The 16576-nt window shown below is 33.6% G+C and overlaps 1 protein-coding gene and 1 pseudogene across 4 annotated transcripts in view; one reads left to right on the top strand and one right to left on the bottom strand.

Moving 5' to 3' along the window:
* Positions 1–16576, top strand: part of LOC145284964 (FMRFamide receptor-like) — a 1154906-nt gene that overhangs the window by 677243 nt on the left and 461087 nt on the right. The window lies entirely within an intron of this gene.
* LOC145285264 (U2 spliceosomal RNA) lies at positions 10165–10301 on the bottom strand (annotated as a pseudogene).

Below are 16576 nucleotides of genomic sequence, written 5' to 3'. Positions count from 1 at the left end.
TGCACAAAAAGGTTTTCATCAAACGGAATGGAATCATGTCTTCTTGTCACGGGTTGCAATTTTATTGTTTCAACTTGTAATTGGCTCGAAATTTTACATTATTAGAAACTAAATATCTAATCTTTGTCAGCTTAGATATTTATTCTTCTTTTGAAAACACACACACACAAAGGAAGAGGTGAACCTAAAGTACATTGTAACTTTGTTATGGAATTGCCCATTGGCTGATAAGAAAGCTGATTGTCTAACTAAAAATGCAATAGCAAATGCATATATAAAAACGCGCGATAACCAAAACTCTTTGCATAAACCTGACGAATTCTCACGAGAATGGAACGGGGAATATTTTGTGTAGCTTAATTGCCATATATATTTTTATTCATTACTACCTACCTAGCTCTACCTATGTATTGAACACTGTTGAAGTAAATACTGAAAATTTACGCATAAAAATATATTTTCGTATATTAATCCATGTAATTAATTGTCCTCACAAACACACACACACACATATATATATAAATATATATATATATATATATATATATATATATATATATGCATTTCTATATACAATAACATTTTAATTGCACAGATTTAAACAAAAGAAACATTTTTAATTTGACTCGAAGAATTTTAGCTCACATTTTTCTTGGACAAAGACTGTATGGTTTTACAAAGAATCACATTGCAAAAATGCAAAATATATACGTGAAAAACACAATTTTTATTTATTTATTTAAAGCATTCTCACGTGATAATTGCTATAGTCTACACGTATGTGATTTCATATCTTAACTTGTTATTGATTAATTTGCTAATTCGAATGATTGGCAATTTATTTATATTTTCATATTGCGTTGCTACAGGTGATGTATATAGAGGTTCATAGTTTTGTTTACTAACTGTAGAACGTACTCATTCGGTTTTGAATATTTCCAAATGATCTGACCGATAATAGACAATTATTTTCATATTTTCATCGAATGGCTCGGGAGGCTATCAGATTTAATAAACCTCTTCTATTCAATCAAAGTTTCTAAGTCTTCACTCGAGTAACGCTCTAGTTTCAGCAATCATTTGCAAGGTTACCAAAAATGATATTCTACAAATATCACCGCTGATAAATGAATACGGGATTCAAATCTGGTACACTTTCTGGGCTACGTTTGCTGAAACTGTGCTCTCAGCCAATTTTGTTGGTGCATGATAAACGAGCCAAATTTTCTGAAACTCCTGTTTTATAAATGCCGTCTTAAATCCTTATCAGTATTTCATCATAACACTATAGATTTACAGTTGATGATACCATAGTAATTAAATGCAACTGATGCTGTGTTATTCATAACATAGCGTACGGTGTAGCAATTAAACCTGATACACATGTGTTTTGTATTTACATGTATTTAGCGTTTTAAAGGCAATAGACGTACACAAAATACAAGAAATAAGGTCCCTGTCTGTTTTTCAATAAGGATCAATATTCTATATATTAATACGGGGGAACATTTTTCTTAAAATAATTCAGACGTGATTTTAATGGGTTTAACTGATAAAAAGCGACTATAAATTTATATTTTAATCGGAATTTAGCAAGGGATTTCAAAACAAGTGACAACAATATTTTTATTTATTTAACTAGCTATTTAGAATATGTAACTTTTCTTTTTGAGGAATGTCAGGATGATAAGGGCCGAAGTGAATTACCGTATTAATACATAGGATATCAATATTTCGTTTATTAATACTAAAATAACATTAATTAGTTATCGCCAGCCAATTCAATTTTATTCAATATCAAAAAGACGGCTACTACACTACCACATGATCATAATGCTGTGAGCTCCGGATAAGATTCGAACAATTTAACAAATTGTTGCAATTGTGTCATCAGCGATATCGGGACCTGAAGATCCAGAACTTTGTGATTTAGTTAAGTCTTTACTGGTACATGGTCCAACCATATTGTGATTGTTTGATTATGTGATAATAAGTTTCTTACTGGTATATACTTTAAAAGTTTTAACCACCATGGAATTTCCACGGGTTCTGTTAGTTCGTATTAGTTCTGACTTTGAATTATTCGTACAACGGTTTATTTGATCTAAGTTCAGATATTCTTCAATATATTTTGTTGAACTCGGGAATCTGCTGGATACTCCCCTGTAAATTTAATAAGTTCCGTTCGAAATTTCCGATTTCGAATAAAACACAAACGCGTCTGACAAAATTTCACAGAAGGAAGTGATATACATCGACCGATTGAAAAAAAGGTTCGAATAATTAAATAGTACGAATTATTATTATTTTATTTTATATTTCGATTATCTTATTGCATAGTTAATTTATTTAGTTTCTAGTTAGTTATTAAATACTGTTAGTATATTTGTCCCGGTATTTAATGAGATCCGGTTTAAAAAGGGCTATCGTTTTTTTTTATAAGTATGGCTTCTAGTCATTTTAGTCGTCGTGTGCAGTTGTTAAGGTATCTAATTTTAGTAATGCTTGTTAAGATACTTTTAATGTCGGACGACCGCATGTTTTTATCGTGGAATATTAGATGTTGTTTTATGGCAGTATTGTCAGCTAAATAATAGGTTAGTCGTCGAGAGAGTGTTGTTGTTGTATGGCCAATGTATGCGTTGTATGAATTTTAGAGTGCATTCGACGACATTCTTTGAAGGGGCAAACACTACATTAGTTTGGAATACACTACATTAGTTAGGCATACACCACATTAGTTTGGTTTAGTGTGGTGTTAGTGTTGTTATTGTTTTTTATTATTAAATTGGAAGTTTTAAATTTGGTATAATATATTATTAGTTTGATCTTTTAGTTTTGATCGGTGGGTCTGGTGTATAATTAGGTTTTTATCAATTTTTCATCTATTTTGTAGTTGGTGTGTAATTGTTTTTTATAGTATACTTTGATGATGTCATTTTTGTTAGGGTTAGAGTTTATATTTTTATTGTGGGGTGAGTTTAAATAGAGTTTTATGTGTTTCTCAACGATTTTATTGGGAAAGTTATTGTTTAATAGGGTTTGTTGTATGTAATGTATGTATGTAAAATATTTGTCGAGTTGATGAAATAATGTATGTGCGGTGAATCTAATTTTTATAAGGGCAGTTTTATATTTTTCTGGGCATTGACTATGGTAATTTAAGAGTATTGCGTTATGGGTGGTAGTTATTTTGTATGTTGAAGTTGTGTATTTAGTGGGATCGCTTGAATCTACTAAAACGGCAAGAAATAGTATTTTGTTATTTATGTTTGGTTCGTAGGTGAATTTGAGGACGGAGTGTGTTTCTAGGTGTAGTTTGAGTATTTCGATGTCTCGTATTGATTCGACTGCAATGAATATGTCATCGACATATCGGGCATAGATAGTAGGTTTATTTTTTGGATCTAGGAATATTTTATTTTCGAGGTTGGTCATATAGTATTCTGCCAATGCTAGGCCTAGATGTGATCCCATTGAGACACTATCTATTTGAATGTATATTTTCTCATTAGGGTCTGTGAAGGGAACTTGTGTGGTGCATTTTGATAGTAATTCTTTGTGGTTCAGGATTTTATAACTGGTGGAGATATTGTTTTTTGGTTGTATTCTTGATTAATGATTATTTTAATCGTGTCATTTATATATATATATATATATATATATATATATATATATATATATATATAGGGTGTCCACAACGTCTGGCTGCATAAGCTACACGGTGCCCACAAAGTCTGGCTGCATAATCTACAGGGTGTCCACAAAGTCTGGCTACATAATGTAGCCAGACTTTGTGGACACCCTGTATATATATATATATATATATATATATATATATATATATATATATATATATATATATATATAGCTGGATAGGGGTATGGTATTGTGGTTTTACCCATCCATATAAAACATTCTTGGTAAAATTAATTATAAAAATAGATGTCTTGAGTGTCATAAACTATATTCAAACTAAAATCACAATTTTTAAAGTATTCTAGGTAAAATTATTTATCACAAGAAATAGGTCATAAAAATGAAACGACAGTCACTCTTAAAAAAATGTAAGCGTGACACATAAAATAATACGCACTCTATCGTATAAATATACAGATAAATTCATATATACTTCTTGCTGGTTTTCATTCTATAGTATTACAATATAATTAACATATGACTACGCTCTCTACTCTCTTTATACCATAAGTCATCGCTTTACCTTGATGTTTTAATGCTACAATTTTAGATATAATTACACCAGAAAAAACGTTGATACACTTCCTAATGTTGATGACGTCGTAAAAGAGATTTCCATTAAAGTTCCTAAAGCGTCACCGATTATTTCTTTTCCAGCACTCATTCTAAGACAACAACACGTGTCAGTCAGACTTTTCGTATTTTAAAATCGCATATTGTCTTAGATTTTGACCTTTTGTCTGCATTTTCCTATTTTATGAGAAACAACGGTATATCCTAACAGAATTCGCTTGCACATCAGGGCATTTCCGTAATAATCCTCCAAGATCAAATAGTTTGCTTATTATTTAATTAAATATTGGCGAGGACTATGGTTCTGATATATAACCAGATGGATATTTTATTGTTTTTAAAGTAAGCTTACATTTATTTCTAAGAAAATCTGGTTCTTTTTTGTGTTACACTGTATTCAGATTTTCTCATCTTGCTTTCATGTACTAAATAAACCAGATAAACATAAAGGCAAGTCATAACTATTTCTGAATATATATGGCGCCACGAAGAAACCTTTTTTCTAAGGAAGTCATGACTCGAGGAAGTTTATGAACGTCTCATATATAAATATATAAAACAAAACAGAATTCATTCGGCATCATTGAAATGTGCGTTTGAAGTCCACATCAACAAATCCTTTTAGTTGACTAAATGAAAGTATAACCCCAAGGAACCAACTTTATCAAGACATTGTTACTGTTACAGAATAAAAGAAAATATATGATAAGAAATGTTATTTGTATTTAAGAAATCTCTGATGTATTGTAAGTTTTAGAGTCAGCTCTAATACGTAGGATTAAAAACATAATTTCTTGAGAAAAACGAATCTGGGCGTCGATGGAGTTCGGTCTATTGTGTTGCAAGTTTTCATGATTTTTCAAGATAGGAATTGGACACAATTATCCACATCTATATAAAAAATTATAAAATTTATGTTGTTATATCCTCATAAGCAAAGCGTCTCTTTTTTCAGGGAAAATTCTGTTAACCGACAATTACATTGTTTTAAATGATATCCATTTAATTAACATTTTCATAGTTCAGCTATTGTGATAGCATTTAATTAACATTTTCATAGTTCAGCTATTGTGATAGCAGGAAACCTAAATAACTGAAACTATGATATAACTCCTTCGACACTAAAATTACTAAAATCGACTGAAATTACGTTTAGATGTAAGCGAAAAATCAAAGTGATATAATTCATTATCATAGGACGAAATCTACAAACGAATACTTTACGTGCACTATATGTACGGATGTACACAAATGTAAGACAATGGCACAATTTTGTTTTTTACATGGAGGTCACCACTTATACAGGGCCAAGAAGCCACTCGGGGATAAGGGTTATAATTAGATAGTGTTGTAGTATTCATTAGTATTTGATAAAGTGTCATTACTTTAGGGGGCGGTTTATCAGGAACTTGCTTATGTTGGACTTGAAGACATCCAGGTTTAAGTCAGGTGGGAAACAGGCAAAGTTCCACAGTCGTGCAGTTCTAAGAAAGGAGCTTTGTTCATGGAATATACGTTTTGATTTATGCACAGATAAAGAGTGGGGGAATCATGAGAAAATGGCCTACATGATGGTAACATTATCGTAAAGAATTTCCTGAAACAAGGTAAATATTGATCTTGATATTATGACGTCACGTTTAGGTAGAGGCTAGTAGACAATAGTTGGGACAACTTGCAGTTGTTCTTATGGTTTTAATTTATCAACTTTACTGAAATTAAAGGAAAACATCTAATTATGTTAAAGCATATAGGATTTATCGAAGTAGGTAAAGAAATAACATACCTTTGGTAAGATTTATTTGTTGTGTAATCGGATGTTTACCCTTTCTTTCGTTTGTCGTATTCTCTGCCAAAACCCTGATTTTCATATATGCCAATCGAAGTTAAACTTTTCATGATATTTTATTAGTTTATAAAATTGCACTACGAATGTTTATATAAGAACTTTTTCGGTGGTTTATAAGTGTTTCATGAATATAATTTTATCATCGAATATTTCCAAGTATTTTAAAGTTGTGCATCGAGCAAGGTGGACGTGTGAAATCGAGCATGTCGAAGTTCTGGGTAACGTCAGCGTCAGGTAGCCGGAGACAGAGACTTTTAAAAAGCACATGTGCGTGCGAAAAAAGTTGGAAATATAATGAAATGCGTTCTTTTGGATAACGAATTATGCATTTCATTTGCACTTAAAAATACCGAGTTGGATTTTATTTCTTTCTATGTTTGTCTGTTTCGTCGACCTTACAATCTAGCAATGGTTCTTCAACTTGGAGACGACATTTAAAGGTTATGTCTATCATTATCGCGGCGAAAAGTTATGCATGATGCTACCCGCTGTGCCTCTGTAAGTAAAAAAGCCAGGCCAGTTACTGTGGTGGACATTAAAGTTACCAAGTACATGTACGTGGAAACTAGTGTTTCAGAAGAGTGCTACATCTATTCTGCCAGACACGATATTGATTAGAGTACAGTCCATTTCGAGGGAGAACGGTAGAGCAAATATATTAACTAACGATTCGTTGTGAAGTTAGTCTATAATAGAAATTATAATACGTTATTAATCCTACATGAAGACCTGGTCGTCTCATTTTAGTTTTGATTCCCTAGTCATGGTAAGGATGTTATGAATATAGACTTAAAGTCCGTGCATGTATCTATCAAAGTAGATAATAACCAGACATGTTAAAATGGTTAGGTGAGGGATGGTGCAGTGTAAGTTACTTTTCATTAGCGCTAAGATTCCATGGAAGTTTGCTTGGAAAAATGATTCTACATCCTCTAAGTTATTTGTAAGTCCACGGATATTTGTACATGCGAGACAGGAGGAGAATCGTTGTTTGAATATGAGGGTGGCAAGTGCAAATGGAATGCATTTAATCGTGTATATATTATTTTTAAATTGGAATTCATTATTGAGATGAGTATAATTTATATTAATTTTTATTTATTGCGGACTATTATTCTCATCTTTATTAGTTGTTGTTTCACGACGTTTCGGCCAATTATTCCTCTGGCCTTCGTCAGGTGGTAACCGCGACGGATAGGAACTTCGAATCTCCTTACTGCATTCTCAACAATCACTGCCATCCATAGTTGTTGTCGTCTCACCACTATTTGGCGAAGTAAACCTCTGGCACGCTTTGTGTAGGATTGAAACCGTTATCTTCAGACAATGCTCATCTGGAACCGTAAAGATTCAACGTCTCTATCAACTGGGTCAAGGGCCCCGAATAATAAATAATATTCATCTCAATAATGAATTCCAATAGAAAAATAATATATATACCATTCTGTACGGACTCGACCATGGAAGATGAAATAATAAAATAAACGTGGATTTATAAGATCAAAAAATTCAACCTTGATCGCCCTTCAGATGCTTACTTGGCCAAAAACGAGGACGACGACCAAAACTACAGATGGCAGTAATTGCTGAGAATGCAGTTAAGAGATTCGGAGTTCCTATGCTGTGGCGGTTACCACCTGAAGTTGGCCGAAACGTCGTGAAACAACAAAAACTAATAAAGATGAGAATAATAGTCCGAAATAAATAAAAGTTAAGATTTATCCGTGGTTATTCAAAAATAATGCATTTCATTATCTTCCAAAAGTCTTTTCGCTCTCATATATGCTTTACCCCACTCTACCATAAAACATGTGCTTTTTTTAAATTCTCTCTCCTCAGTCATCTCATAACAAACGCTTTCTTTCACATGTCCATCTATGATTTCCGGATGTATGGATCATTTTAGATATAAAATTATAATTTGACTGAAGATATTTAACATTAGTATGCAATCAAGTTTCGCGGATTTTTATTATTTTATACCAAACATGTCAGAGTTCATAAAAGAACAGTTTTTTAATGTTATAGCTAGCAATCGACATAAATAGATACACCTAAGCATCTTCATATATGTTAGTTTAAAATTGATTCTTATATCTTTATTTGTACGTTTCTAGACAAGTCACTCAGGCTGCCGGGCAAGTGTTTACGCTTTAATTTGCAATAGTATTATCAATATGCTTCCTGTACTGTTCGTGATGTTTTCATTTGCTGTCCAATTTTTTGTGCGATCCAGTCAGTCATGTAATAAAAAGTTTATCATTACAAACCAAACCCAAACCCTTAATTTATAAACAAATAATAATGTTAATATTTTTATGTTACTAATGGTACTTGTCTCCCAATGTTTTGATCGCAAATTTGCAAGTCTTCATCTGATCAAACCAAAAGACATCAATTGTATTACGCAGTTATTTTGCTGTGTTATTTTGTACAAAAAGATCCAGCCTGCCCAAATAGAATCATTGGCTTTACTGCCTGTCTCAAGCATTCAGCTTAAATTCTTATTCTTACGAGGTAGTAGCTATGAGCGCTACCTCTTTCCATCTAAAAAAAAACCCATTGGGTTTGTAAATGTGATCATTATTCGATCATCCAAAAGTTGAGTAGATAATATACAGACCGTCTCAATTCATTGAAACTTATAAATATTTTTAACAATCTACTTTCACAAATGCCGACGTAAAACTCTTTTCTCACAGATCCTGATGTAACGTTGCCGTTACCAACAAACAAACAAAGGCAAGAAAGAAAGCAATAAACTTCCTGCAAGTTTTTTTTTTTATTACTATTATAATTGTTTCGATACAATTTAATACCTCTCTCGCTGCTACATGTTTGGCGCGCGTTTCTAATTATTCCGACCGAACGCCGGTTTTAGCCAGCCACTTCTTGCCTTCGCATTTACACGTCCATTTTCTTTAACGGCGACTTTTTTCTTCTCATCCCGAGCCCGTGTTGCATTTTTCCTCTTATTTTTTTCCTTTTTCTTCTTGCAGCAAATCGAACACATTTCTTTATTTACATATACTCTTTATTCAGCTGCTGCTGCTAATATCGTCGCATGCTCATGCGAATATTTTACAACGCGCTCACACGCGTTCTGTTTCAATGAATTTCTTGTTAAATGAGGTATTTACTTTTTCAAGAAAAGAAAATATATTTCGGAGTCCGGCTAGATAGACATTCCGTTCTCTGCGTTTTCTATGGTACTTAAGCTAAGCATTTATCATCTACTCAATTTTTTATTCTACCACATGAACAAGTTAAGCAGTACATGTGTACTTTACTAAACGCAACGAATATTGATGTTTATTTTTGTTTTCTTTTACGTTTGTACATTCATGTTTGATTCATTGTACATCTAAATTGCATTCTTTGGTTTGTAAATAAAAAAATGTTTATTAGGTTTTGTAACTAAAATTTTTAAAACATTCATTCATGTGGGAATATTTCAAATCGCTTAGGCTCATAGAGTGAGAGAGGTATTATGGCGAGTGATTAACTTGCTTTGGAAATAGAAAACGTGGATCATGTCCGACCCTCGTCCCCCACCCCATTATATTTTGGCTTCATACCACACTGTTTTCAAGGACTCTCTTCATTCTTTATAAAATATATTTGTAATAAAGTGCTGCATAAAATAAGAGGCTCTTAGCAATAAAAAACTAGTATTAAATGTATTCAAATGTGTCTGTGGAAGATGTTGTCCGTCGTTCGTTGTGCTATGCCAATGCTTTAAATATTTAAATGCTATTTAACAAGGCCGATGGCCATTAGTCGCGTGCTCCCGTGTAATGAATGAATGCGTGAATGTAGGATTGACATGAAATTCTTAAAGATAAAATAAATGACCAAAAAATGGGCTGAAATGACTTAAATAAATAAAAAGTAAATGACTTAGAATGACTTTAATGAACTTAAGGATGAATTGAATGACCTTAAGAATGACTTGAATGCTTAAAAAATACCTGGGATTCTTTTAAAAAAAATTGAATGATCTGGAGAATGACTTGAATGGCTTTGAAACTGACTGGTTGTAAAGTGGGTGATCATTTTACATTAAATTAATACAGAAAAGTGATCCCCCACTTTATATCACAAAGTCACAAAAATAAGTACAGTATATAGTAAGAACAGATACTACACTTTGATCTTGGCCAAAAGGCCAAGAAAAGCTGTATTTATTTGCTCCCCCACCGAGCAAATTAGGCACATGGCCGATTTTTAATGTGAGGAGTGAAGGGGAAATGGGGACCAACTCCCCAGGAAGTAGGAGAGCTGGATAATGACAATTGGTATGAAAGGTTTCCCCTACATTGACCAAGGTCTTATATGTGGGGTCGCCCAAACATATGGTCTTTGCTTGCAGTATCTGCCGGAACAGATGGTATTTATTTGCTCCCCCACTGAGCAAATTAGGCACAAGGCCGTTTTTAATGTGAGGTAAAAACCAGCTCCCCTAAAAGTAGGCAAAAAGGGGGCACTCTGGTTACCAAAAATAATAATTGTCCCAGTATAGAGGGTTTCCCCTCCATTGACTGGTACAAATTATCTTAAGTGCAGCATCTGCCGGAACAAATACTACACTTTGATCTTGTTTATATATTGTATTGCTTTTAAAATTTTGAAAATACAATTAAATAAAAAACAAAAGATTTTTAAACAACAAAATGGCAAAAGCCAAGAAAAGCTTAAAAATCTTAGAACAGCATCTATTAACAACAGACCTTTGATCTCAACCAAAAAGGCCAAGCATAAAAGTTATACGGACAGACCGACCGACCGTGGACGACGGACCAACGGAGTGACTTATAGAGTCGCTTGCACCCGACTAGAAATGTTGCCTAATTATGATGAAGTTTTAAATATTATTCTTGTAGATCAGCCATTCTTTAGGTTGAAACGTTTTTCTCGTTTAACCGTCAAGCTTATTTTTGCGTTACTATTTTGATCATATCAACTGAGTATTAAATAGCGTTGTTATCGCTCATGCTTATATTTAAAATAGATATTTAGTTCTTCTATCAAGCTTAAGTTTGCAATAGCATTAAATCCTCTCGTTTATGTGTAAGTAAATGTTAGTTTTGTTCTTTTTCATGCTTAAGTTTTTCAATTAACATTTACATTAGCCAACCATGGTTATGGTCAGTTTTTAATCGGATTTTTATTGGCCAATATTGCATAAGTTTAAAGTATCATGTTTTTTCTTCAACGAGCAGATTGTACTGGGGGTTCTTTATAATAATTACTGTTATACTAAATTATAAAAATGTCGGAGATAGATAAATACTTTTGCATTTTTAATAAAAGAGTTACAATAATTGCGCGAGGTATCCCTTCACGTTAAACGCCCACATAATTGCCAGCAACAATATATTACATCTGAAAGATGCCGCTGTCCAATTTTCACAGGTTCCGCTAGTTTTTACTATTATATATATATTTTTTACACAGTGATCACCACTTATCAAATGAACATTGTCCAAAATATAAAACAATATTTAAAAAAACTAATTTTATATATTCATGCAAAAATGGTAAAGTAATCTCCGTCGAGCTTGGTAGCTATGGGCGTTTATACATAAACACACACACATACACACACACACACACACACACATATATATATATATATATATATATATATATATATATATATATATATATATATATACCTTTTTAGGAAACAGTTCTTTTAGAAAAGGATCCACACGATGTGAAAATCAAATTAAAGGGCTTTCCTTAATTAAATGTATCTCCATTCCTGTACCGTGAGCAGCTATATCTGAACTGCCACAAATAAGGTTATGTAAAGCCACAAAAGAACGATACGCACACTGTAGAAATGGTTCAGCGACAGTTTATGGAACTTTCTCAGTTTATTTGTATTTTTTATATAGGAATCTTAGCAGTGCAGATGTTCATTGTATACTGCTAGTCAGAAAACGGAAACGATTTTTCAGTTAGCACATATTCATAAACGATGTATAAAACATTATTCGAATGGACAGAGCAAGCAACGCAACTGCTAGGAAATCATGCGTTAAGTTCCTCACATGCGATTGATACTTCAGAACACAGATCGGACTGAGGGTTTATCAAAACAAAAAAATAAAGATATGGTGACAGTCATCTTCGCCATGAGGGAAGACACATAACATCATGCAGTGTATCTTATGTACAATTGTGGGAGCACCTACGTCTAATTTTTATCTTTAATACCTAGCATACCCTAGGTGCGTAAATGGATGAAAGAATACTCTGTTTATAAAAGCGTACACTAGATGTTTCGTTAAGTTTGATATTGTCAAATTGCAAAAAGTTTCCATTTATGACTAGTAGTCTATACTATGTCTATACTATGTTATAAAAGTCACTTTGTGTGTGTAAGTTTCCTTCCTCATATGTTTCGAAACGGCTTAGCCTATCTTTTGCAAATTTCACATTAATGTAACTTATATTTATGGTCGTGTTCTTAATCATATTTTATACAGATATTCGTCCACAATCGAAAAAAAATCCGATCTTAAAGACAGTCTTACAGGGGAATATTTTACGTAACCCCGGTGTAACCCTGGCCGATATAACGAAAAATATTACTCTGTAAAAATTCTTCTTTTTTATATAAGAGGAAAAGTCTATATTTTACATTGTCACGTCGAAATATCATCTGACGTGATATTGTAAACAAACACAGACGGAATTTTATGGGCGACATTATAATGTTTGTTTTTTTAAGTTTTGCGAAATAATTTGGCAACTTATTTTGCGTAATATGTAATATTCAATAGAGGATTAATTCTATAATAATACATACGCAATCTGCACGAATTAAAATATAATGTTTTAGCATATTTTACGACGGAGCAACGCCGGACGTCCAGCTAGTTATATCTATACTTCATTTCGAACATGTATTACTGCCTACAAGTAAATAATGTGTCACTTTCTAAATAAATTCACATTCATTAAAGTAATTATTCCCTCTAACGTCTAAAACATGTAATATAAAAATTCAATGACATAGACATTTTGGTCGATTAAAAATTACTAATATTTTTTGTTTAACTATGTAAAGACAGTAAACCTCTACTTATGTCAATGTAACCATAATAGACTTTTGCCAGTTGCACGGTCGTAAAATGCGTTTGAATAAATTTTAATTCATGCAGGTTATGTATTTATAAGTATAGAGTCAATTCATTATCGATTATAACATTGTAGCTAATATAGAGTAATGTTTCAAAAGTAAAAAATTATACAATATGGCGCAAGCTACAGAGTTTGTTCTTGAAGATTGGAAAATAGCTACGATATGCTTTACCTTAAAAAATAGCAGCAAAGAAAATCCGCTCATCTAAAGACCAGAGAGCGTTTTTATTGCATTTTCGCCCCAAACAAGACACAGTGCAACTTTAATGTAATGTCTATTATCTTGGGCATACTTGCAGGGACACTATATAGGGAGGTAAACAGCAAAATGTTGGTTTACATTATACTTGACCTTCTCTATGTCAGTACAGTCAGGGAAGCAAGGACCTGCAAGGGAATCTCAAAGTCTAGCAGTTCTGGGGGAGAGATTATTAGAGTAACATGCTTTCTCGCATCAGAGATCTCTATTGTTAAGGGAATGTGATTTGCTATTTGTAGGGGATATTTACGTCGAGGGGTGACCAATACTTGTATTCCATCGGAGCATTTACCATTAAAATACCCGTAAAACAGGCAGCGGAATTTAACTGAAACCTAGCTGACAGTTCGGGATCTATTAAGTTTGCGATTCTCTTTTGAACCATATCTAGGAGAGCCAAAAAGTGACGGCAATACCATATGGGCAAATTGTGCCCTTGTAGATGGCCAGAATACTTTTAGATGAAAGTAATTTTGTGCACGGTAGAGAGAGCCCACCTTTCTCGCAGCATCCGCGGCAATGTCCTCGATGTACCTGTTCCAATTCGTATTACCTGTAAACGTTAAACCGAAGAGTTTGAACAAAGTACTTTTAGTTAATGTATACTTAACCATAGCAATTAATGATTGAAAAGGTTTCTTGTAATTATTAAAGAAAAGAAGCTTAATCTTGGCAACATTAAATGTTACCATCCAATTTTGTTCCCATTCATCTACAGACTGGAGGTCTTCCTCTAGTCTTCCCGCCATTGCCTTAGACTTGTGGTAATTAGATTCGTAGATAGAATAGAGCGTGGTGTCATCAGCAAAACTATTCATTTCAGACACAATTTTATCAGGGAGGTCATTTATCAATATCATGAATAATAAAGATCCAATGATAAAGATTAGAGGTGCACCCGCATTTATATCATACTATCGAATGTGGGGGTAGATTAAAACGAAATGGAAACTAAGGAATAAGCGAATTAATAACTCTGTTTAAATATTATAAAATAAAAAACGATGTTAAACGTCTTTAAAAATAGGAAAAAACAAAAAACAGCGAACATGATGAAATAAACAATGCAGGGATGCCCGGCGTTGCCTAGGTGAAAAATGTTTGGGGATAGGCTCGAACCCGAAGCCTGGAGCTTAATAGTCTGATGGTATAGCATGACGCTAGGAAAACAGGGATTGAGAACAGTTGAAAATAAACGTTTAAAAGCACAGGTGGTTGAATGTCAACCTATGGTTTTCGAGGTCAACCATCACGCCATAGTAGTAGTAGTAGTAGTAGTAGTAGTAGTAGTAGAGAAATCAATGCACAGCGCGAATTTTGTAACATAAAAGTCGCTTAAATAAAAGATATTTACTACGTCGTTTTGTAAATCTCAAGTATTATAATCTAAGGATTATATAAAAAAAAGTTCTAAGACATAATAATCCCCCCAGACAATTCCCACCAAAAAAAATTTGCCGGACCTTCACAAAAATGCACACACACACACACACACACACACATACACATACACACACAGACACGAACACACATTTTGCCATATATATATATATATATATATATATATATATATATATATATATATATATATTGTTTTGTACGTATGACCATCGAGGAAAACCTAGGTTCTTCTCTTACTTAAGAAGTGTTTCATAATGTTTTATGTGTTACGTTCTCGTGCAGAAATACGATATGATCTCATTTTTATGGGAAGACCATAACCCCATACTCTGTAGAAAGATATATATACGGCTACCGCCCTACCTTCCCCTGCTTTGTCAAGTATATATATGTTATATACGTTCAGAGATTATAGTTATGATATCTGCAGTAGAAAGGGCTTGCCTAAATTCATATTTGTGGTCAGACAGAGATTTAAACATTGTAAGGTGGCGGAAAAAAGCTTGATTCATTATGGATCCAATTCTTTTGATGAAAAGATTAAGGAGGCTAATGAGGCGATAATTTTATGTGGCAGGAGTCTTGTAAACTGGCAGCACAGAAGCGGTTTTCAAGCTGTCACGAAAACAAAATCCGTTGAAATGTTTGGAGAGGACTAAAGCACCTACAGCTGAGCATTTTTTTATAAGACAGGAGGGATAAGATCGGGTACACATGTTTTTTATGTCTAGATTTTTTTTGATATAATGTAATTGAGAAAAGGTGATTTTCAAATCATCAAGTGTGATTTTTGGACGCAAAGGAAACTCAGGGAGGATGAGGTGTGATGGGATCAACCTATAGTTTGAGGCAAACCGACGGGCAAGCATGTTAGCCTTCTCGGTTGTTGTGCAACAATGTCATGATTGTTGGATAGTTGGGAATTGTTGACTGTCCATTATTTACTGCAGTGTTGCAGATTTTCCAGAAATTAGGAGTTCCTAATTTCTGCGCTTCTGTGCTCTTTTTAGTTATTTCGGTGTATTCTCTTTTAGCTGCCGCTATTTCTTCCGTACAATTACTTCTAGCTTTTATAAACTTTTGTCTTTTAGTACTGGACTTTTGATGGATTAATCTGCGGTATTCATGCTGCATTTGGGCAATGCCAGCTACGCAAGTAGAAGTAAGTCAAATGGAGAGGAGGGTTATCTATAGAACATCCGTGTAGAGGTATGTGCTTCAATTGCCGCTTTGAACCATTTGGTTGTCTTATTTGCGCACTGTTCTACAGGACGAAAAAATATATTTTTCCATGGGGCATTTCTGATGAGCTTCCTGCTGACTTCCCAGTTAGCCTTCTCATCGTAGCGTGTAGTTTTGAGCAATGGTTCTTCAACTTCGGGTTGAGAGTTTGAAATGATTTTGACCATTATTACAACGTGCTCAGCACTCCCGAGTGAGCTATCGGAACCCGAGTGACCATCGGGAAATGTCGTCAAAACTAAATTTCGAATTGAGGCTTGTTTCTCTTTCTCGTCCGGGAAACGGATCAGAAACGTAATTGTCTGGGTTATGGAATGAGATATAGAGAAGCGTAATCCTGCAAAATCATAGAGGCGCTGCTAAACCGGGCAATGGTGACATATTTCACAACAACTTCA

The sequence above is a fragment of the Euprymna scolopes genome, chromosome 9 (genome assembly GCF_053919585.1).
Source record: "Euprymna scolopes isolate OS-2025 chromosome 9, ASM5391958v1, whole genome shotgun sequence".
In the NCBI taxonomy this organism is placed as follows: Eukaryota; Metazoa; Mollusca; class Cephalopoda; order Sepiida; family Sepiolidae; genus Euprymna; species Euprymna scolopes.
This window is presented reverse-complemented; position numbering and strand designations above follow the sequence as displayed.